Source organism: Lathyrus oleraceus, chromosome 6 (genome assembly GCF_024323335.1).
Source record: "Lathyrus oleraceus cultivar Zhongwan6 chromosome 6, CAAS_Psat_ZW6_1.0, whole genome shotgun sequence".
Classification (NCBI taxonomy): Eukaryota; Viridiplantae; Streptophyta; class Magnoliopsida; order Fabales; family Fabaceae; genus Lathyrus; species Lathyrus oleraceus.
The window spans coordinates 24,087,304-24,111,812 of record NC_066584.1 but is presented as its reverse complement, the minus strand read 5'-3'; the positions used below and the strand labels follow the sequence as shown (position 1 = coordinate 24,111,812).

Sequence of the window (24,509 nt, the reverse complement as noted above, 5' to 3'; positions counted from 1 at the left end):
ATATCACTCCATCATTACATTTAGAAAAATCTTGGATCTCTTAGAAAATTATCTTAGAAACATTCACTGGGCTATAAGTAGTAATGTAGTGCAATTTGACCAACCTAGTCTTGTTGGTCGTTTCGTTATGAGCAATGGGCTTGAGTGAATGCTAAAGAAATTTGTACCAAACCTTTGGTACATGTCGTAGGTCCATCCTTAGCATCATTTGATCAGCAAATTTGTTTATTTCCAACCATTTCATATCTGGAATGCATAGAAAGTCTTTCAGCACATCAAGATCTTTCATCATCCATTGTTTCAAACAACCTTTGGTAGGAGTCTTCCACGCTCTTTACTCCTAACATCATGTTGAGGGTTCCTTTGGAATATTACACCTTTGTTCCTCTCACAGTGAACTCCAATCTCTTTTGGGAAATGTTGACCATGTTGGAGTAGACTCCACCACTATCTGCATGTCATAGGGATTTGGGTGTTTACATAATTTTCTTCCACTAATGGTTTGTTATGATGCACCTGACCTCATAAGTATGACCCAAATCATCATCATTCGTGTTAAATATAAAACCCATTTTTGAATAAACACTCTTGGATGCGGAGATTTGGAAGAAGCACTGCTTGATGTAATTGTTGATGAATGTCTCCATATCAGAGAAATCAATGTAAGAGGTGGTATTTTTCCTTGCGCACATCTTGATTCTCTTGTAGGTCATATTGGCTTCCATTGAGACTTGAGGGTTTGATATTTATGGAATTGAAGATGATGGTTGTTGAGGTGTTGAGATCGTTCAAAGAGACAAAGACGGTTTTGAGAGGTTTATAGAATTTGTGAATGCGAGGGAATGATGATCATGATGATGGGAAGTTATTCCTTTTTATAGTGGAATGATAAAATATGGTTAAAAATTTGAATTTGAATGTTGGAAAAGAGAAAGAAATAAGTGTTGCACTTTTCCTGTTGGGTAACTTGTGATGGTTAATTACACAAAAAATGATGGTAGACATAACCATTATTACACTAGCCTGAGTACAACACTAATGATGTCACACGTGTGGCTCAATGTTTGTTCATTGTTGACTTTCTCTTTCATCATTATTTTCCTTTTTCATCCAATTTTAATATTCCCTATTTCTTTCTCTTTTCACAAGACTCTTCTTTTCCATGCAAATTTACACTTTCCTTTTTATACCACTTTGTAGTCATGACACAAGACTTCAGAAGGTTTCAGAATTCCACCAGTTTTCCACTTTATCACTTTAGACAACAAAAACAAAAACACGAATTTATTAAGTTGGGTTGCCTCCCAGTAGTGCTATTTTAGAGTCTTATAGTCTGACTTAAAACAATATCTATTAATTGTTAAAATTCATGGTGATCCATGTGTTGTTTAAGGGATCACCAAAATAAGTGTTCACTCTTCGACCATTAACTTTGAACCCATTTCATGTTTGCTCATTCAAAAGGTTTACAGTCTCATGTAGATAAATTTCAAAAGTTTGAAGGGGTCTGACCATCTTGACTTCATTTTACCAAGGAATATTTTAAATCTTGAGTTAAACAAGAGAACTTGTTATCCTTCCACCAATTCATTTTTCTGACATTTCCTGTCATGCTATTTTTTTGTTTTTTCCTTGTATAACTCATCATTTTCATATGTTAATAATCTATGTTCTTACAGCTTATTGAGTTGGATCATTCTTGCTTACCGAGAAGCTGGCAAGTTAAAGTTTAATCTTTTCATATCCCAAAATGCTTTGTGTTCCAACTCAATAGATAAGTGGCAAGCCTTACCATAAACTAGCCTATAAGGAGACATTCTTAAAGGGGTTTTATAAGCAGTCCTATAAGCCCTTAGGGCATCATCTAAATGTTTGGATCAGTCCTTCCTTAAAGGGTTAACCACCTTTTTCAATATTCTTTTTATCTCCTTATTAGATATTTCAGCTTGCCCACTACGCTATGGAAGATAGATTGTAGAAACCTTGTACTTGACCTCATGCTTTACCATTAGAATTTCAAACAATTTGTTGCAAAAATAGGTTACTTCATCACTAATGATAGCGTGAGGTGTGCCATATCTAGAAAAGATGTTTTTAATTAAAATTTTGGTCACAACCTTGGCATCATTAGTGGGGGTTGATATTTCCTCTATCCATTTGGATACATAGTCCACATCTGCAAGGATGTAAAAATTACCAAAGGATTATGGAAATGGTATCATGAAATCTATGCCCCCACACACCAAAAAGTTTTATTTCCAAGATGTTTGCGAGTGGCATTTTTTGCCTCATAGAAATATTTCCTAACCTTTTACATTTATCACATGCCTTGACTAATTCATTCACATATTTTAATAAAGAGGGCCATAAATAACCTGATTGCAGCACTTTTGCATCAATTATGGTTCCTCTAAAGTGTCCTCCGTAAGGCACATTATGATAAGTTGTCAAGATCAAGCGCGCCTCTAGATGGTCCAGACATCTTCTCAGCATCTGATCATCATAATTTTTGTATATAAAGGGTTCTTCCTAGAAGAAACTCTTGGACATGTGAAAGAACCTTTTTCTTTGCTGGGAATTGAAATCTGGTGGGACATACCTATTGACCAAGTAACTTACAATGTCTACATACCATGGTGTCACACCAGAAGTAATCATGAGAAATTGATCGTCAGGAAAGTCTTCCTTGATATCTTCAATGTCGTACCTCTGGACTTCATCAAGGAGTCTTGACAAGTGATCAACAACTAAATTTTCTACTCCCCCTTGTCTCTAATTTCCAAGTCATATTCTTACAGCAATAACACCCACCTTATCAGTCTTGGCTTTGCATTTTTCTTTGTTATAAGGTACTTGATTGTTGCATGGTCAGTATATATTACGACCTTGGTGCCTACCAAGTATGATATGAACTTGTAGTGGTGGTATAATTACTTTGTGCTTCAATGATGCTTATACTAGCATAGTAAATGGTGTGGAACACTTTGTTATGCCTTTAATCTAACATAAATTTAATGGCAAAGTCATTAGAGTCACACATAAGCTCAAACAACTTATCCCAGTCAGGAGTTTCCACAATGGATGCTGAAATCAAAGCTTATTTCAACAATCTTAACGCCTTATCACACCCCTTACTAAAGACATATGGCACGTCATGGTGCAGCAGTTGGCACAATGGTTTTGTGATTTTTGAAAAATATTGATAAATCTTCTATAAAATTTGGTATGGCCAAGGAACCTTTTATTTCCATTTATGTTGGAAGGTGGAGGCAGCTTCTCAATAACTTCAATATTTTCTTAATCTACCTCCAATATTTCCTTCGAAATATTGTACCCTAAAACATTTCTCTTTACGTCGAGTAGGGGTGTTCAAAACCAAACCAACCCAATAGAAAACCGCAAACCAAACCAAACCAAACCAAAACCGCAAAAAACCGCATTTGGTTCGGATTCGTTTGGGTCATTTTTTAATAAAACCGCACGGTTTGGTTTGGTTTGCGGTTTGTATTTTGCAAACCGAACTAAACCAAACCAAACCGCATTATGTTACAATCCAAAGTTCACTTATCCCACATCCAACCCAAACCTCAAACCTAGTATGCCTTAACCTTACAATTACAAACGATTTTCTCTTAATCACACTTAGAGTTTCAATTTCAACCTTCTTAAATCTCTCATAGTTGTATCACACATTCTTCTCATCTTCTTTTCCATGTAGGTCTCGCCTATTCTACTCTAATAAGTCCTCTATTATGTTCTTTCTTTTTTATCTTTTATGTTACTATTTTCTCTTCCAATTACGTTTCTATTGCACTTTTCTTCTCAATCTCGCATCTCTTATGTTCTTTTTTTCATCTTCTCTAATCTCTCATCTCATATGTTTTTTTTATGTTTTATTATAATGTCTTTGATATTATTTTATGCTACTATTTATATTTGTCTTTTATTCCACTTTTGTCTAATCTGGTTTTTTGTATATTGAATGAAACATTTTTGTCTAAATATTATGAATTTTGATATTATTTAGTAATGTATGAATGACTAAACACAAAATTATGTCGATATTTATAGGAGTATATATGGCTCAATAAAAATATTATAAAAAACCGAACCAACCCAAACCGCATTGATTTGGTTTGGTTTGGTTTGGTTTTATTTCTAAAAGTCAACCGAACCGAACCGAACCGCATGCTTTTTTCTCTTGCGGTTCGGGTGATTTTTATCGCAAAAACCGCCCAAACCGCACCGCGAACACCCCTAACGTCGAGTGAGTACCATCTCCAGGTTGTCTAAGCATTTTCTGAATAAATCTCTAAACATAGAGAAATCATCCATAACACTTCCATGAAACCCTCTATCAAATCACAAAATATGTCCATCGTGCAACATTGAAAAGTTGTTAGAGCATTACATAGTACAAATGACATTTTTCTAAAGGAAAAAGTTCCATAGAGACATGTAAAGGTTGTCTTCTCATGATATTTTGAGGCTATTGCAATTTGATTGTAACCCGAATAACCATCAAGAAAACACTAGTATTATTTTCTAGCTATCCTATAAAACATTTAATCAATGAATGAGAGAGGGACGTGGTATTTGCGAGTGGCTTTGTTCAGCTTCCTATAGTTCATGTATATCCTCCAACCAGTGACAGTTCTTGTAGGAATTAATTCATTCTTTTCATTTTCAATAATTGTCACACCACCTTTCTTCGAAACATACTGAATAATTCTTACCCACACATTATCAAAAATAGGGTAAATGATTTCCACATCCAACCACTTGTTGAGTTACTTCTTTAGGGAAAAGGTTGTGGTCTCAATGACTTCATGGACACTAACTAGCTTATTTTGAGTGGAGACAGCAAAAACTCTTGTAGTTGCTCATTGGCAGGTATTGGTTGTAATGATTTCACTTAAGGTGTAACCTTATTCATAGGATTTGGATAACAAAGCTCCATCAGAGGATACATCTAACATGTTTCTTGAGGATGATACAAATCCATTATAGAATGTTTCTAATTGAATATAGATTGGTATCCCATGATGAGGATATTTCCTTAAAAACTCTTTGAATCTTTCCCAATCATCAAACAAATATTCATCATCTCCTGTTCTAAATAAAGTAATCTTATTTCTCATATTGGAATTCTTGAGAGGAGAAAAGTACTTAGATAAAAAAAATTCAACTAAGGCATTCCGTGTGGCTATAGAATTGGGCTCTAAAGAATTCATCCAACTTTTGGATTAGAGAGCATCGAAATATACTGAGTCTGAAAGCATCATCAGTAATTCCAGGTATTTTAAAGTCACTGGAAACTTCCAAGAAATGCCTCAAGTTCAAATGTGGATCTTCATTGGCAGCTCCTGAATATTGGCTTATTGCTTGTAACATTTGAAAAATCATATGCTTGGATTCAAATTGTTCCATTGTCATCTCTGGTCTTATAATCCTTGTATTCATGGCATTGGGATCAAACGCAACATAATCCCTTATGTTTCTTGCTCTATCATTGGAAATTCCAATAATGTCATTGTCTGTCATGACTCCTTCCTCTTTCAGTGGTACTTCTTCAAAGTTTCCTTCAAATGGATCTTCAAAGTATCCTTCTAAGTTACCAAAAACAAGAGCAGATGGAGGACTTCCTGGTAAGTGGTTGGTGGCTTGAAATCTCATTAGTAATTTGACATTTTTCTAGGGCTCGAGATCTCATATGTATACTAGAGTCAGCAACATGCACATGCATCAACTAAAAACCTATCGCGTCACCAGATTACATAAAACTTCCTAAGCTCAAATTCTCTATTCACAAAAAGAAAAAATGTTTGCACAAAAATCAAAAAGTTATTGACACACTCCCCGAAAACGCTTCTAAAAACTTGTTTGGTGAAAACTATATAACACACAAGTATGCACAGTCTATAGTAGAAAGTGATAAAAAGTAAGAATATTATTCTCATAGGGAGTGTAATAACTTAGATTTATTTGCAAAACTATATTTTGTGAATGGGCATGAGAAAATATAACATTAGTTGATGGTTGTCACAAGTTCAGTTTTTTTCAAGGAAACAGTTAATAAGTAAAATCAGTAATGGAGTATATGCTGGAAAATGATATGTTAATATATTATATATAATGTGTGTGTATATGATGTGATGTGTCGTGCGAGATGAGGTCACAATATAATTTTATGGTGTATTCTTACAACATCGAAACATATGCAAGAAAACAATGGGGAAAATTCCTAAGCCTCACATTTAACATTAATGCATGTTTAGCTTCTTTCCAAATTTCTCCTATGATTGTAGCTCTTTATGCCTAAAGCGGATAATCTAGTGAGTATGCATATCCTATAATTTCAATCATATTTATCATATTTTCCACTTGTTAATTGATTTCTCACATCAACAAGCTTTTATCTTCTCCTAAGATGATTAGTCAAAGAATAAGATTTGTAACAATATAGTGCATGATAAGATCAATCACTAACGTCACATCAAATGAGACATTAGATTAATTCATATTAACTTCACACCAGATACTGCTCTCTTATACTCGAGAAGAAGAGAAAAGATATCTTTCACACTTGATTCAACTTACTCCCACATCAATTTCTCTCAATTGTTTCTCTTTAAGTCTGATCCTCTTTCATTTCTTCCAAGGGGTCCTTTTATAGACATACTCATCTAGGGTTTCATGATTTATTGGATCATGGGCTTCCTAATTACCCATAACTTTTAAGCCCATGAGAATCAACATATTTCCTCTATTCCTTCTCTCTCGTACCAGTACTAGGAGAGATACATAACGCATGCAAGGGACAAAGGTTTGTTGACAAGCCTTGTGTGCAGGGGGGATAAGTCGCGTTTTGCAGAGGTTGTACTATTTGCAATCATTTGTCTTATGATGCTTGATCTTATCCATTCTCGCTTCTAGCTCACGTGCACTCCACTTCTCTAGTTGTTGCCATGTATGCCCCAATGCCATGAACATCCATTCTTTGTTACCTTCATTGCAATTTACACTTAGCTGAAAGTTGAGGTTAAAGTTGTGCTCCAATTGTGTCTTGCCAGAACTTATCAGAAATCAGTCATACACATGTGACAAATACATAAAAACTCACAAATGAGAGCACTTATTATGCTCTTCACAAACTTACTTAAAACAACAAAATAAACTTAAATTCACCTAAAAGTTTACTTAATAATAAAATAAAATCAAGTGTTAAGGGCTAGAATACCTCACACATAGTAAGTTATCAAGCAACAATCAGTAAGGCGGTAGATTTATTGCAGCCAAACTTGACAGATTCATGGAAAATTCAAATTGGATCAGACAATTTCCTCACTATAACAACAATCATCTTCATAGACATTAATCTAACCATGGTCTTATTATGCTCACCTTCCACAATGCTCCAAATCAGAGAATTCACAACAGGAATAAAACCAAAAGATTTGAGCGTATATGGCCTGAGAACAGTGATATAGATAGGGTGGTGACTAAGAGTTGGACTCAGAACAATGGGTGTACCAATAGGAAGTTATCCACAACTTTACAAAACCTTTATGCTTGAGGGAAAATAAGCTTTTGTAACATAACCAAGATCATCAAGGATATCCATTTCTGTTGTTCCTAATGGATTGGTCCTTTAGGTTGGTTGCATTTAGCAAAACAACATATTGGAGAAGTTTCAAAGTGTTCAAGATTGGTATTGCTTGCTAAAGCTGTATGAAGAACACATATTGGGCGTGATGCTCCAACACGTGGGTTCGACATCTGGGCCTTGTGCAAGAGACGTCAAATTGCTACGTTTTAACGTAATTTTTTTTAGAAGATTCAGTGATGTTTTATTGTTATTGGTTTAGCAATATAATTATATGATTTGTTGGATAGTTGTGAAGATCAAATCAGATTCAAAAAAGAGATTTTAATTTGAATTTGTAACAAACCAAATAATATCTTTTTGTTGAAGATATTCAAGGAGAAAATTAAATATCCAACTGATTGTGTAAAGATTCTGGACGAAAATAACTGCAAATCTACAAGGAAAAAGTTTAGAGTTATTTTTCTATATAAGGAGCTCAAACCTACATTGAAAGAAATCACTCTCATTGAAGATCTTAGAGTGTGAGGTTTTGTGTCGTGTATTCCAAGCTAATGCCCTAATAGGATTAGTGTAGAATATTTATGTACACTTATATGTTTCAGTAACTTGGCATAGAAGGTTTGTCTAGTTGAGTTGTAATTTCAATATTGTTATGCACACCTCTATGTTTCAGTAACTTGGCATAAAAGGTTTATCTAGTTGATTTGTAATATTTAACATTCTTTCATATTGTTAATATTGAAGTTGGCCATTAGGGTTTAATGGTTGTTTTCCCCTATCACTGATTTTGTGGCAGAGAAGAAACTGAGTAGGTTCTCATGTTTAGGGAGAGACTCTAAATAGAAAGTTAGTGTTAGGAAAATTCATTGGACAACATATATTTTGTTTTTGCTTGTAAGACTAATTGTACTAAACTACTAATAAATGATTTTTATTTCTTGAGGTATGGACTCAGTCTCCTAGACGTATGTGTAGTTTCACCGAACTGAATAAACAATTGATTGTGTTCTTTATTGCTTTTCTGCTCCATCATCTAGTACTTGTTATTGTAGCGGTTCTGATGTATCTTGTCGAACTTGTTGTCGAAGCATCGCATTTGACATCTGTTCCTTGAGGAACAAAATTTCAATTGGCATCAGAGCAGACATCCTAGCACGTTGGGTGAGCTCAAGGGAAGATAAGTTTTGCTCATATGGAAACAATGAAAGATGAATGATCAGTAATCACCTATTTTTTGTGGAACGAATTAGGATATTTGAAGGTGATGATTGTGGCTTTTCTCAAATCCTTAGGAAGTAAAGCATGGAAAGTCGTGTTAAAAGGATGAAAACATCCGATAATCACTACTGAAGATGACACAACCAGTCTGAAATCAAAAGCAAATTAGATTGATGCTGAAGATAAGGTAGCTCTTGGAAACTCCAAAGTTTTGAATGTTATTTTTAATGGTGTGGACAAGAACATGTTCAGACTGATCAACATATGTTCAGAAGCTAAAAAAGCTTGGGAGATTCTCAAAACATCTCATGAAGGCACATCCAAAGTTCGTATATCAAGGATGCAGCTCCTTACCACCAAGTTTGAGAACCTCGAGATGAATGAAGAAGAATATATTTGTGAGTTCCACATTATCATACCTCAATTGTGTCTGGACATCTTAAACTTTCATGCATCCAATTTTATTTTGTTTTTCTTAAAATAAAATTCCGGTTGTATAAACAGATCGGTTCAATCAATTTTCAAATGCGTGTAAAGTTAGCGGACAATAAAATTTTGAGATTGAGTTTGTAGTTATTTGTTTTATTGATCTATGGTTCGCGTAGCTTAATCTGTCGTGCTCATTTAATTTTTTCGATCTCATTTACGTTCGCATTTTGATCAATATGAATCTTTTAATCAGACATTTTTTATTGCAAAATTTGATTTTTATCTGTTTTTTTTCAAAAATATATTTCGCATAAATAATTTTAATGCGTTAATTTTATCTTTTCGCGCATTTTTCTCCCGATTATTGCTCATTTTAAATTATAAGTTTGATAGCTAACAACAAAGAAAGCCACTGAGTAGTTGTTTGGTATCAAGATGAGTTTTACGAAAGTAGTTTTATCATTGTTTTGAAAATCCTTTGCATGCAAGTCAATCATTAGTTGTTTGGTATTGAGATGAATTTTACTAAAGTACTTCGAGTATTGTTGCTTTGAAAAAGGTTATACTTTGTCATTTCAACAAAACGATAGTATCTATATATTTTAAGCTGGGAGGAGCTTCCCAAACCACTTCAAGTGCAGACACATTTAGAAAGAAAAAAAGCACAAACTTATACAAAAGTTCACTTGTAGAGGCTTGTTAGGAACACGCACTGTTAAAATCTTCGCATGTATACCCAGCTAAATAGAACGATAAAAAGTTTAATATTCCATCCACACTCATCCATGTCAACAATACAAAAATTGTTGATAGTAAAGCACAAGAAGCCAACTAATTCATTAAATCATAGTCATCCAACTTGTCATTGTACTGAAGCACCTTTCTCTTTATCTTAGACGAATCCACCCATGTAATGAAGTCTTCCTGGTTTCTAGTTACAAGGAAAGCTCGGTCTGTAATTGTACTAGGTCCACAAGGTTATCCGTGACCGTCATCTTAACTTGATCTGAATCCTTGGCGTCCATCTGTTTCACTATGTACACCAACTTCTGAACCATCCGTGTCCTATTCATATTTCCACAATCCCAGTGACATAGAAAATGAATCAGCTAAAAACAAATGAAAACAAAGAAAATCACCGAATGCCAGAACAAGAAGAGAAAAAAACAATGTGAATTGTTGATAATGGAGGATCCCATACAGAAAAGTTGAAGAATGCACATAAACTGTGCAACAGAATGTAAAGAAGAAGAAGAAGAAGTATGAAAAATATTGTTACGTTGATTGATTTTAGAAGAAGATACAATGGTGCTATATATACATAAGTAGTAACCAATCTAAGTCTGCCACCTAAGCTAACAGAAATATATTATACATATACAAAGCTATATACAAATCAAGACTACCAGTATGTACAAAAGATGTATAATCCAATATGCCCCCTCAAGTTGGATTGTGGATAGTGCAGAGTCCTAACTTGGAAAGGATAGAGGAAAAAGCAGGAGAATGCAAAGGCTTTGTGAAAACATCTGCTAGCTGGTCATTGGTGGAAACAGGAAGCAAGTGGATGAGCCTAGAAACGATTTTCTCTCGAATAACATGGCAATCGAGCTCAATGTGTTTACTTCTTTCATGGAAGGTAGGGTTATGCGCAAGGTAAATGGCAAATTTGCTATCACAATATACAGATGCAGGTTGTGAAAACTGTACCATTAGGTCATTAAAGAGAAATTGCAGCCATTGAATCTCACAAGTGAGAGAAGCTAAGGCTATGTATTCAGCTTCTGTGGAGGATCTGGACACAGTATTCTGCTTCTTGGACTTCCAGCATAACAAGGAATTACCAAGAACAACACAAAAGCCAGTGATGGATTTTCTTGTGGTAGGACATCTAGCCCAGTCAGAATCAGCAAAGGCACACAGTTTGAGAGGACTAGAGGCTGAAAGGAATATACCTTTGGCTGGAGAGCTCTTCAAAAACCTGAGAACTTTAGTTGCAGCCTGATAGTGTGGAACAAGTGGCTTAGATACAAATTGACTCAAGTGCTACACTGCAAAAGATATATCAGACCTAGTGTTGGTGAGATAGATTAACCTGCCAATCAACCTTCTGTAGGAGGTAGGATCAGGCAAAAGTTCACCATCATTAGGAGAAAGCTTGAGATTGGGATCAAAGGGAATAGAATAAGGCTTGGCTGCCAGAAAACCTGTATCTTCCAAAAGCTCAAGAGTGTATTTTCTATGGTTCATGAAAATACCTTTTGAAGATCTAGCAATCTTAAAACCCAAAAAGAACCTGAGTTGGCCAAGGTCTTTAGTCCTGAACTTATCATCAAGTATGTGTTTAACATGATGAATCTCCTGTAAAGAATTATCGGTTAACACAATATCATCGACATAGACAAGGATGGCAGTGAAAGTATCCTTGGTAGATTTAACATAGAGAGAATGATCAGCCTGTGATTGAGTATACTCCAGAGAGATTAAGAAGGTTGACAGTTTTGAGTACCACTGTCTACTGGCCTGTTTGAGACCATATAGAGACTTTTGTAATTTGCATACCTAAGATGGAACAACTGAAGTGAGACCAGGAGGGAGTATCATATATACCTCTTCATGTAAGTCACCATGAAGGAAGGCATTATTAACATCCAACTGTTCCATATGCCAGCCCTTTATTGCAGTAACAGACAACAAAACTCTTACTGTGGTGATCTTGGCTACAGGAGAAAAGGTGTCAAAGTAATCTACACCTTCCATTTGAGTGTATCCCTTAGCTACCAGCCTAGCTTTATACCTCTCAATAGAACCATCAGCCTGATATTTGATTTTGTATACCCACCTGCAGCCTATGGGAACTTTTCCTGGTGGAAGTTCAACAACCTCCCATGTTTGGTTTTCTGCAAGAGTCTGTAGTTCAATATCCATGGATTGTTTCCAACAATCACTCTTAATGGCTTGATTATATGTTTTAGGTTCAGTGTTAGAGGAAATAGAGAAACAAAAATGCTTATATGCAGGAGAGCAATTGTTATATGTAAGCACAGAAGATAAAGGATAAAGGACATGGGAATGAGGTTTTGAGAGAGAGGAGTAACAATGATAAACCAGTAGAGGAAGAAACATTGGATAAAAGAGTGTTAGGCTCTAATGTATACTCAGAGTGAGTACTAGGTTCTGGAAAAGGTACATCAGGTAGGCTAGGGGCATAGCTGTTGGAGGGGACAAATATATCGGGAGAAGAAGTATCAAAAGGTACAGAAGAATCAGAATTGTAACTAGGTAAAGGAGAATCAGTATGAGTAGGCAGATTATTAGGGAGAGAGGTCAGTGAACCAGGACTATGGTGGTTCAAATCAGGAGGGGAGTTGGCACAATCATTAGTGGATGTGGACACATCAGAGGATAAAGACAGATCAGTACTGGATTGAGTGTGAGGTATGGGAAAAGGCAGGTCATCTAAGTTTTGGCTTGGTGAGGGATCTGCAGGATTATTATCAGAATGAGCAGAGTTATGCTTAAAGGGAACTGTGTTTTCATAGAAGACAACATTCCTTGAGACAAAAATATTATGGTTATGGAGGTCATATAAAATGTAGCCTTTTGTACCATCTCTATAACCAAGGAAAATACATTTTCTAGCTCTAGAGTCAAATTTTGCTCTGTGAGCTTGGAGTGTGGTGGCATAGCACAAACATCCAAAGACCTTAAGATGGATAATGGAGGGAGGTTGACTGAATAGAATTTCATAAGGACATTTTGATTTGAGCAGGGGTGAGGGTAGTCTGTTGATTATGTGGATAGCATGTTGGATGCAGAAGTTCCACAAGTTTAAAGGGATGTTTGAATGAAAAAGTAAGGACCTAGCAACATTAAGTATGTGCTGGTGTTTTCTTTCCACCACTCCATTTTGTTGGGGTGTTTCAACACAAGTCCTTTGATGAATAATTCCTTGGGATAAAAGGAAATCTGCAAGAGCTATGAACTCAGTCCCATTGTCAGATCTTAGGCATTTGAGTGTGGTATGGAATTGGGTTTTAGTGTATGCTATGAATTGGATAAGGCTTTTTCTGGTTTGGTCTTTGGTTTTGAGGAAAATAACCCATGTGTGCCTACTGTAATCATCAACAAGAGTGAGAAAGTATTTATGTCCTAAGGTAGAAACAGTGGAGAAAGGTCCCCACAAATCAGCATGCAAAATATCAAAAGGAGCAGAAGAACATGAAGTGATATTAGGAAAAGATAACTTTCTTTGTTTAGCAAAGTGACAAGAGTCACAAGGAACAACATCTTTATTACAAGGAATGAAAGGAATTTTTTTAGAAATAGCTTGTAAACCTGTATTGGATAGATGGCCTAATCTTAAGTGTCAAAGAGTACAAGAATTTAAAGCAATAGAAGGATTTGTGGATTGGTGAGTTGTGGAGTCAAGGACATATAGTCCTCTTTGCAGGCTAGCTATACCAATCAGAACCTTGGAATGAGTCTGCATGATATGACAGTTGTTAGTAGTGAATTGAACTTGGCATTCATTGCTATCTATCAATTTAGCAACAGAGATGAGGTTGACATGAAAACTTGGAATATAAAGAACATTATGTAGAGTTAAGGATGGAGAAATAGCAATAGTACCAGAAATGGATGCTACAACTTGGGAGCCATTAGGCAGACTAACAGGAATAGGGACTATGTTTTTGTATTGAGTAAAAGAATCAAAATTGAAAGTAAAGTGATCAGTAGCACCTGTATCTAAGATCCAGAGATTAGGGTTCTTACCATTCATGTTGGAGGCATGAGAATTCATAACAAAAGGGGATGTGGAGACAGAGTTGACTGTGGAATTAAGTTTGGATTGTTGGAGTAAAGCCAGAATATTATTGTACTGCTCCTGAGTAAAACCAAAGGCAGAAGGTGTTGAACCCTGAGGAGAAGCTTTTGTAGCACTGTTAGCCGTGGCAGCTGCCGGAATCTTGCCTTTGTTCTTAAAACCTGGAGGATAGCCATGCTTTTGAAAACATGTCTCCACTGTGTGATTAGTTCTTCCACAGTGAGTGCAGATCCTGTTAGTACCTTTGGGGCCGTGATAACCCTGATTCTTGCCTTTGTAATTAGTGTTACCCTGTTTGGCAGCATAGTTTCCTTCAGTAGTCTGGACTTGTAAGGCAACTATTTCCTCAGCAGTGCTAGTAGTAGGAGTATCGCCATTGATGGAGCTATGCATCTCTCTTTCTTGTTGTATAACAAGTGAGAATGCGTAATTGATATCAGGAAGTGGATTCATCATCATTATTTGTGATTTGGAATGAGTAAATTTTTCAGATAATCCTTTCAGAAACTGTATAACGTAATCTTGCTCTTTGTATTTCTTGATGGAAGTTATGGCACCACAAGAACACTGAATAGCGCAAGAACAGAACGGTATCGGTCGATAGTTCTCCAACTCATCCCACATGACCTTAAGCTGAGTGAAATAGTTAGATACATCGAGAGTACCTTGACGAAACTTATAGAGATCCTCTTGAATGTCTGAAATGCGGAAGATGTCGCCATGTGAAAACCGAATCTGCAGATTCTTCTTAACTCCTGCGGCACTATCAATCCATAAAACCGATTTGGCAATCGATTCGGAGATTGAACGCTGAATCCACGCAAGAACCATTGTATTGCATCTAATCCATGGCGTGTACAATGGATCTGAAACTGGAGGTTTGGTTAGGGATCCATCAATGAACTTGTCCTTGTTTTTGGAGATTAGGGCGATTTGCATAGAACGCGCCCAAACGTGATAGTTCTTATCGTTGAGTAGCTAAGTAACAAGAACAAGAGCTGGATTTTCATTTGGATGGAGGTAATAAGGGTTTGCAGAATTGGTTGAAAAATCGGCATAGCTCTGGTTTGCCATTGAAGCTAAATCAAGAACGGAGAAGAAAGAAAGGAAATCGCGAACAGAGATGAAAAGAAACGCGAAGAACAAGAAACAAAAAGGAAAGAAATGGCTACCAGAGCATTGTATGCTCTGATACCATGTTGATAATGGAGGATCCCATACAGAAAAGCTGAAGAATGCACATAAAGTGTGCAGCAGAATGTAAAGAAGAAGAAGAAGAAGTATGAAAAATATTGTTACATTGATTGATTTTAGAAGAAGATACAATGGTGTTATATATACACAAGTAGTAACCAATCTAAGCCTGCCACCTAAGCTAACAGAAAGATATTATACATATACAAAGCTATATACATATCAAGAATACCAGTATGTACAAAAGATGTATAATCCAATATGAATTATGAATAATCATCCCGTTGAGTAATATGGTATCGCTGCATAATCATGTTCTCTCTTGTCCCCCTTCTCTCTTCCATTCCATTCCAAAAAATTCACCTTCTTCAAAAGCTTTTTCTCATAAAACTTTAGCTTCCTCATTGTTATTCACTGTCATCACATACGTGCAGCGGAGGAGCCAGATAAAAAAATTTAGGATGACCGCTAACGTAAAATAAAGATTATAAATAAAATGTAAATAGTATTTTAAATAAAACATTAAAGTTAAAATAAATACAAAGTTAATTACTAAAAATTTAAATTACATGACTTAAAACTACCTTAAAGTAATGCTTTACGCGTTCCGAGTGACTTGAAATCGTCAATAATTGACTTCGAACTAATGCTTGCACTAATCTCCCTTTCAATATATATTGTCATGCTATCTCCAAGAAACCCATCATCCATCTTGTTTCTCAACTTAGTCTTAATAATTTTCATTGCTGAAAAAAGACCTCTCAGTTGTGGCCGTAGAAACGGGAAGAGTCATGATAAGACGAAGTAGTCTATCAATCAAGAAGTAAGTTTCAGCCTGTCCAGATGCAACCAAACATGAACATAGTTCTTGAATAGTTGATAAATTATTCAAGTTTGATGCTTGACGAGCAACAAATAGAAGATGTTGGAGTTGAAATTGCAAATTATTTTTCTCTTGATCACTAAAATCCATAGGATAATATTTTTCAACTAAAGAACAAATAGTATCAATGCTAAAAGCTTTATATTCATCCTTAGGAGATAAAGAACAAGAAAGAGTTAACAAATCCATTGCATGCTCACTGAATCTGCTATTCAACTCTTGTAACTGTTTGTCAATGGTAGTGAAAAAGATTTCAACTTTAAAGTAATGTTGAATTGTGACTTGATTCTCTTCAAGACGAGAGTGTCCAAATCTTGTTGTTGAATGAACATAATTAAGATCAGGAATCTCAATACCATGCTTTTCACAAAAAGATACCACTTTAGTAAACAATATATCCCAACCATTTTCTCTCAAACCTTGAATAAGATATTTTGTTAAACGAACCAAGTTCATAGCATTAACTACATCTTGATTTTTTTTTGTAAGGCTTGACAAAGCATATATGTTATTCCCATGATTTCTTTCATCAAATGTTAAATAAATATAAAATCAAATGTCTTCAAGTAATTGTAACAACTATCTGCATCCCCACGTGTAGCATAACTCCCTCTATCTTTTGCATTTTTTTTTAAAACTAAACAAGTTGTTTCATACATGTTTATCAAGCTAGAAATTGAATCGTAATGTGATCCCCAACGAGTATCTCCAACTCGTTTCAATGTACCAACTTGATTTGCACCTTTACCAGTTACAATCTCATCAATCTCTAACAAATAAGCAATTTCTTCTAATTGGGCAGCTTGTAACTCATCATGACGCTTTGTAGAAGAACAAACAACATTCACAACAAAGATCAGCTTCTCAAAAAATTTATGAACAGGTTTGACTTCTCTTGATGATGTAACTAATGCAAGTTGCAATCGATGAGCAAAACAATGAACATAGTATGCATAAGGACAATCCTTCATAAAGAGGGCTTGTAAACCATTCCATTCTCCTCTCATATTACTAGCATCATCATACCCTTGGCCACGAATGTTAGAAACATCAAGGTTATGTCGAGAAAGTATATCATATATTGCTTCCTTAAGAGTTAAAGATGTGGTGTCTTTAACATGTGCCACATCAAAAAATCTCTCTTGTGTTAAACCAACTTTATCAACAAATCTTAATACAAGAGTCATTTGTTCCTTTTTTGACTCATCCCGAGCTTCATCAACAACGATACAAAATTTGGAATCACCAATTTCCTCACGAATACTCTTTTTCACCCTACTAGAAAGAATTTGCAAGAGCTCTTTTTGAATTTGATGTGAAGTATACTTGCAATTTTGTGGAGCATTTTCCAACACAACTTTTGCAACTTCATCATTGTAGGATTCTAAAAGTTTCAATAACTCAAGAAAGTTACCTTGATTTCTTGATTTGCTACTTTCGTCGTGACCCCTAAAAGCACAAGCTTGTAGTGTTAACCAACAAACAATGTCAATTGAAGTCTTGAGTCGTAACCGATTATTCATTCTTTGACTTGAACTTTGCACTTGAATAACATTTCTAATATAATCATCTTGATTCAACAAGTCTTGACAAGCTTTCATTGCATTGTTGTGTGGTGAGCAAGGATCCTTCCCTATGTGTTTAAGAAAGGAACAATGTTTTACATTCCTAACTTTCTTCCAATTTCTAAAACCCATAGAAATAAAGACAAGTGATCCGGGACGTCCACTTAGTTTTTTTGCTAAAAAGGTAACATAGTAAGCAATATGCGGCATCTTCAGGTGGTGGATATTCTAACCATGATGGAAATATGCTAAACCAAGTATGTTGAAACCTTCTCAGATGATCCTCGTTACCGGACAAAGTATAGTTTTCTAAATGAATTTGATATGGACCCCATTTTAGATAAGCTCTTCGTATTGCATCCACTTGATTTGGTGGATATTGCCAAATTGGAGGACGCTTTCCAGGATCGCGTTCCAAAGAATTTTCAAAACCATGATGCTCTTCAATTGTTGGATTCTCAAGAACTGTTTTAGATTCGGATGTCGGGATTATAATTTATTCATCTCTCTCTTCTCTTTCAATTTCACATGCTTTCCTTTTGAAAAAAGAATCAATTTTCCTATTATTCATCTTTACTCTTCCTATAATATCATATCAGATCCAAAAATCAATTTAGAGAACATAAAAATTAAAAGAGAAAAAAATGAATAAACTTAATTAATCAACTTTAATCCGTTTTCAAATACCGGTAACTTCACTATTAGAAATTAGCAGCAACAATGATTAAATAAACCTTATTACATAGTATAACTATATTTGTAAATTACAATGTTATGAATTGGCTTAATAAACCTCATATAGATTATTTTAACACATCAAGAAAGAAAAACCCTAAAAATCTCAAAAACACAAATCAAACAATCACTTTAATTTGTTACTTTTTATAAAAGAAGAATGAATAAAGTTTTTTACCTGCTAGATGCCGATCACTTTAATCGGTTCCGATTCCGGTACCGGTAGCAAACCCATATGAGAAAGAAAGGAAAGGTAAGAGCTTTTTACCTTATCTGTATTTTAACCTAACTTTGAATGAAAAAGAAAAAATAAAAATTAATTTAAATTTAAAATAAGGATGTTTTAGTAATTTAATATATATGAATTAAAAAAAAAAATTGAGGGGTGGCCGTGGCCTTCCCACGTCCCCCTGCGTTCCGCCACCGGATACGTGTAACTTCCAGATGAAAAATAGGTGAGCAGTGAAAGTGAAAACAGCAACAATTTGATTTCCTATACTGGAACTAACTTCCAGTATAACAACATTTAGTTTTATGCCAAGAGTTTCAACCTATTAGGTCGACATGAAAATACATTACTAATAAACCGATCAACACATTTATTGCAATATATATATATATATATATTATAAATGATCTAGAATTATCTAAATAGTGTATTAATTAATTAATTAATTTCATATTATTAAATAATTTAATTAATATTTTAAATATTTAATATTTCAATTATTAGTATTTTAATTATTTGTTTTTTTATTATAATAATTATTTAATATTTCAATTATTTAATTTATTAAATAATTAATTTATATAGAGAGTAATACTAATTTGTGTAGGGACAAAGATAAGAACTAGTATCTTGGAAATTGTGCAGTGATTTTGATGAAAATATATAATTAAATTTCGTATTGATTTTTTCAATACAAATTTTTCATAAATGAGTTTCATAAACTTGTGCTTTAGGGGCACAACATATCTTATATAATAATAAAAATAATTATTTTTAATATGTTAAAATTATTCTCATTTTATATCAAAAATAACATTTCATAAATTGTGTCAAAAAAAATATCTTCATATAAATGTGATTCACTATAAAAATAGAAAATCTAAAATTTGTGAAAATGACATTTAGACTTTTAATATTCTACCAAAAAGAATGTTTGCAGTACGTACCTCTTTCTCTTTCGTTCCCTTTTGTCTATTTACATTTAAGGAGATCATGTATCGACTATGTAAGTATATTTCTTTATCGATCTCATTGATTGTAGTTTTATCAATTTGTTACATTATGATATTGTACATATTTTGTAGTGTAGTGTAGTTTGTTTCTTTATTAATTCATACTTCATATCTTGATTTTTTTTTTGTCTACAGGACATGCGTGAATTTTTTAGTCGTTGGGACATCTAGTAGAGGTTTAGAGTCAAGCCAACAATAAAAAATCAAGTGTTATTATTTACAAATTTATTGCTATTATTTACTCATTTTATTTATAGGTTTGTTGTTTGCGCTTTTTGAGTTTTTGAAATGTTGTCTAGAAAACAATATTACAATCATCAACGCGAAAAAGAAAGAAACAAATTGAAATTGTTGTTAAATCTCAAAAGTGAGCTTTAGATGAATTTTTTAGCAAGCATTCTACAACTTCTATTCAACATGATGTGAATTCAGATTATTTAGACTCCGCGATTGAACATTTTGAGGATGAACAATCAAACAAAAATGATGAAGAATATATTATTTTGAATGTAGATAATAATGAAAATAAGAATATCCTTACTTTTGCTAATGAAGAATCTAATAAGCCTATTACATTAGATATTTATGATCCAAGAACATGAAATAACCTTTAAAGTAATTTAAGGGATGAATTGCTAAAATTTGGTCCTAAAAGATATGTGTCAATTTTGAATGGTCCAAGTTACCATTGATATGCACTTTTCATCCTCACATTACATTCATTATTGTGCTAATGGAAAAAACTAAAATAGGAGTTGGCTTGTTTATTCAAAAGAATTGGATATAGTTTTTTGTTTTTGTTGTAAGATATTTTATAGAAGTCCTAAAACAAATCACTTAGTTCAAGAAGGTTTCAATGATTGGTCTCATCTTACGATTAGCCTTAAATAACATGAATCAAGCGGTGCACACATGACTTTTATGAGTGAATGGATTAACTTACAAATCAAATTTGAAAAAAAATATAATAATTGATAAACATCTTCAAGAGCTTATAAGAAAATAAAAAGAACATTGGGAGGATGTTTTGGTTAGAATAATTTTTATTGTTAGATATCTTTCTAGACAAAATTTAGTTTTTCGTGGAACAAAAAGAAGATCAATGTACAAAATAATGGGAACTTTTTTTCTCTTGTTGAGATGATTTCCGAATGGGATCCTATTTTGCAAAGGCACCTTGATCGCATCAAGAATAACGAAATTAATTCTCATTATCTTAAATCCAAAATGAATTGATTAATATATTAGGTAATGAAGTTAAAAGTGCAATAATCTAAAAGATCAAAGAAGATAAATAATTTTCTGTGATACTTGATTGCACTCTGTCGCATTACGCGAAAAACCGGCGGGAAAAGAAGAACAACAGAGCCGCCACCGTGCGTTATTTATCCCAAAAGAGGGAAAGGAAACGCTCAGAGTAAACCTAGGAAAGAACATGGTCTCGCGACCAAAGAGAATGGGTTCGGGAGTCGGTTATGCGAAGGGAAGGTATTAGCACCCCTACGCATCCGTCGTACTCGACGGGATCCACGCACAATAGGAAGGAAAATGGTTGCTAAAACGCTGTTCAAACACACACACACACTGGCTGAAAGAGACACAAGAAAACAGACTGAAACTGACTCGGCAGGATATCGCATCCTGGGCCTACTTAGTCTATCAGGCATAGACATCAGAGTCGAAGTAGTTCGGACTGGGGAAACAACACATGCTCGCTAGGATATCGCATCCTATGCATACGTATCTCCTCGGACGAGAGAAGAATCAGAGCATTCGTAGCTCGGCTGACACGCACACAAACAAACACAGGCAAAGGCAAACATGGAGCCCGACTGCCAATCACTGGACTTACATCAGCATCCGAACCAAAACACACTCAAGAAGGCAAACATGGAGCCTGAATGCCAATCACTGGGCTTACATCAGAATCCGAACCAAAGCCCACACTGGAACCCGAATGCCACTCGATGGACTTACATCAGCTTCCAAGCACACAACAAGACAAAACAAAGACACAGGCGCCCGGAGAGATCAGCTCATCTCCTGCCTACGTACCTCATCTGGTATGAGGATCAGGGCGATGTAGTTCCCCTACGGAGGGATAAAGGACTAGCCTAACCAGATAACAGAGGGAGACACAACTAGGGAGACTACGACTCGAGCCTAGATGTTATCATGCAAATCATCCCTAAGTTAAGGTTTCTAGCTAACTTGCACAGGAAGCAAGCCTATCCTAAACATGACTTGCACAGGAAGCAAGCCACACCTACACTTAACTTGCACAGGAAGCAAGCCAAGCAAAACCTAACTTGCACAGGAAGCAAGTCTAAACTAACCCTAACTTGCACAGGAAGCAAGTCAAACAAACATACAAGCACAGGTAGCACACACTATATACAAACAAGGGCTCACACAAGGGTTAGGTTTTAGTCGAGGGGTCATATCAACCTCAACAAACAAACCACTGGAACTGGGTAGTGTTAGCTCTTAACCTTGCCATTGAGGGGCTAAGGTGAAGCAGATGAAAGGTGAGTGAAGATAAGACTTCACAGCTCTTATCCCTGGCGTGGGAGAGCTTAAGACAAGAATGTGTGGGTTCAGAAAGTGGGAACCCTTCTACACATTTAAAACTGACTCAACTGTACAATTGTACAAGATCTTGGGTTTGTATCTGCAATGCATCAACACAGTGGTGTGAGCAAAGCAGATGACACACAGAATAGCAGGGGATAGATTGCATATCCCTTGGGTTCTGCCAATTGCCTCTTCACTTAGGAGGACTTTGACTCTATGCAAGGACAAATTAAACAGTCACAAACATTGCCTCTTAAGGAGGACTTCAGACAGTTGCCTGGCCAAGTAACAGGCCAGGTCTTCCAGACTACATGAAGAAAAAGGATTATACCTCAAAGCAAGTTGCTTATACAAGCAAAGCAAAGCAAAGTTCACAAGGAACTAAGCAACTAAAAACACCTGAAATAGTCAAGCAGACATTAGTATACAACCTCAAACAAAGCAAAAGGAAACAGAAGTCAACAGTCAGAACAAACAGACAAATGTGCAAAGCACAAAGCTCAAGGCATATGAGCCAAGCAACCTACAAAACAAAGAGGTTAGCTCATGATAATCAAATGAACTCAATCAAATTGTAGTGATCTCTTTGAAGCATTTGTAGCTTAACCTGAAAACATGAACTCAAACATAAGCCACAGGACCACTAGGACAAGCCTAGGGTCAAAAATGAATGAGAAAGCCAAAACAGCAAGCAATGTCCAATCAAAATCAAATTCAAACATTTAGGAAGCAAACCCAATTGGTTTCATGTTCATATCATGCACCATCATCATTTCATAAGCAAAAGAAGTCAAAGCATGGCAAATGAGAGCTCATAGAAGTCAACAGCAAGACTTGCATCAAAACCAATCTTAAACATTTCCAAAAATCACCAAATAAATCATGATCAATCACAACCCACAGCATGGTAAGCATGTCAAATTTCATCTCATTTGGACAGGTGGAAGGCAGTCAATGAAAATCAGAAAGTCAAAGCAATTTTGAACATGCTCAAAGAAGTCAACCAAACATGCATCAACTTGAAAAATTCATAAATCAGAGATGGCATATGATAAATGAATGGGACTAAAACCATGGCAAAGATGAGGATGTCTAGTTATCTCATGTAAAATTTCATGTCCATCTAATAAAGTATGAGAATTTCACAAATGAAATGGGAACATGTGTCACAAAAAGTCAACATAAGACCAAACAGGGGAGAAAATCTCAAACAATTAGGAAATGCCACAAATAATTCCAAGAAAATTCACATGTAAACTAGACATCCAAGAGTACATTCATGCAAAAATTCAAACCAATTTGAGTTCAAGAAGCATGGCAATGAAAATCATGAAGTTGGACATCAATGGTGTGACACAAATTGTCACACCCTAATTCAAAAAATCATAACTCACAAACCAGCAATGATAAATTCACAAACTCTACACCAAAATCACCATGAGTGTGTCTAGTTTAAGCACAAAAATTTCAAGGCCATTGGATAAAGTATCACCATTTCACAAATGTTTTGGCAAAGTGTACAAAATATGAGCACATGTCACAAACCTTAACACCAATTAAAATCCATTGATCACAAAATTCTGGAAAAATTATGATAAAAAAGTAGACATCATGATGAAGATGATGCAAAAATTCCCATGAGATTTGGATTTGAAATGAATGAAATATGATTTTTCAAAGTTAGAGTTCAAAAAATGGAATGAAAAATGAAAAATAATGGTTTAATTCAATGGGACACATGCCCCGAGTGGCAAACTTGTAAATAAAACCACCACTTAACAAAACGACCGCGTTTAGGGCAAGGCAACGAAATAATCTGATTGGCCCACGCTGATGCAACAGTAGCGCCTTCATGCAAAAAAAACCCTAACCCAGAATCCGCAGGAAAAAGCGTGGATAGGCTATGAAGGTTGCAGGAGAATCCGCAGGAAATTCTCCAGCAACCAAAAACAACACGCTGTTCATCACCACCTTCAATCGTGATTTCCAGAAAAATGCAAAGTTTGCAGAAATGAATTTTAGGCGTTGCATCGTGTACATCTATCAGCAGGCATCAATAAACAACAATCATATCATCCAACAACAACATATTAAGCATTAATCGAACAAATTTAATCATGAACAACAAACTTTAAAAACCCTCGTTCTCTCTCATTTTGGCACGAAATCAAGCGATGTTTGGCTCAGAATCATCACAAGAGAAAGACCTATAAGTGTATCATGATAGATTTA

At 35.1% G+C, this 24,509-nt stretch overlaps 1 non-coding gene across 1 annotated transcript; it reads left to right on the top strand.

Moving 5' to 3' along the window:
• The first annotated feature begins 5,037 nt into the window (after window positions 1-5,037).
• Window positions 5,038-5,144, top strand: LOC127098741 (small nucleolar RNA R71). The gene has a single exon (XR_007793441.1). It is a non-coding gene; the product is annotated as a small nucleolar RNA R71 (small nucleolar RNA).
• Window positions 5,145-24,509: the final 19,365 nt, after the last annotated feature.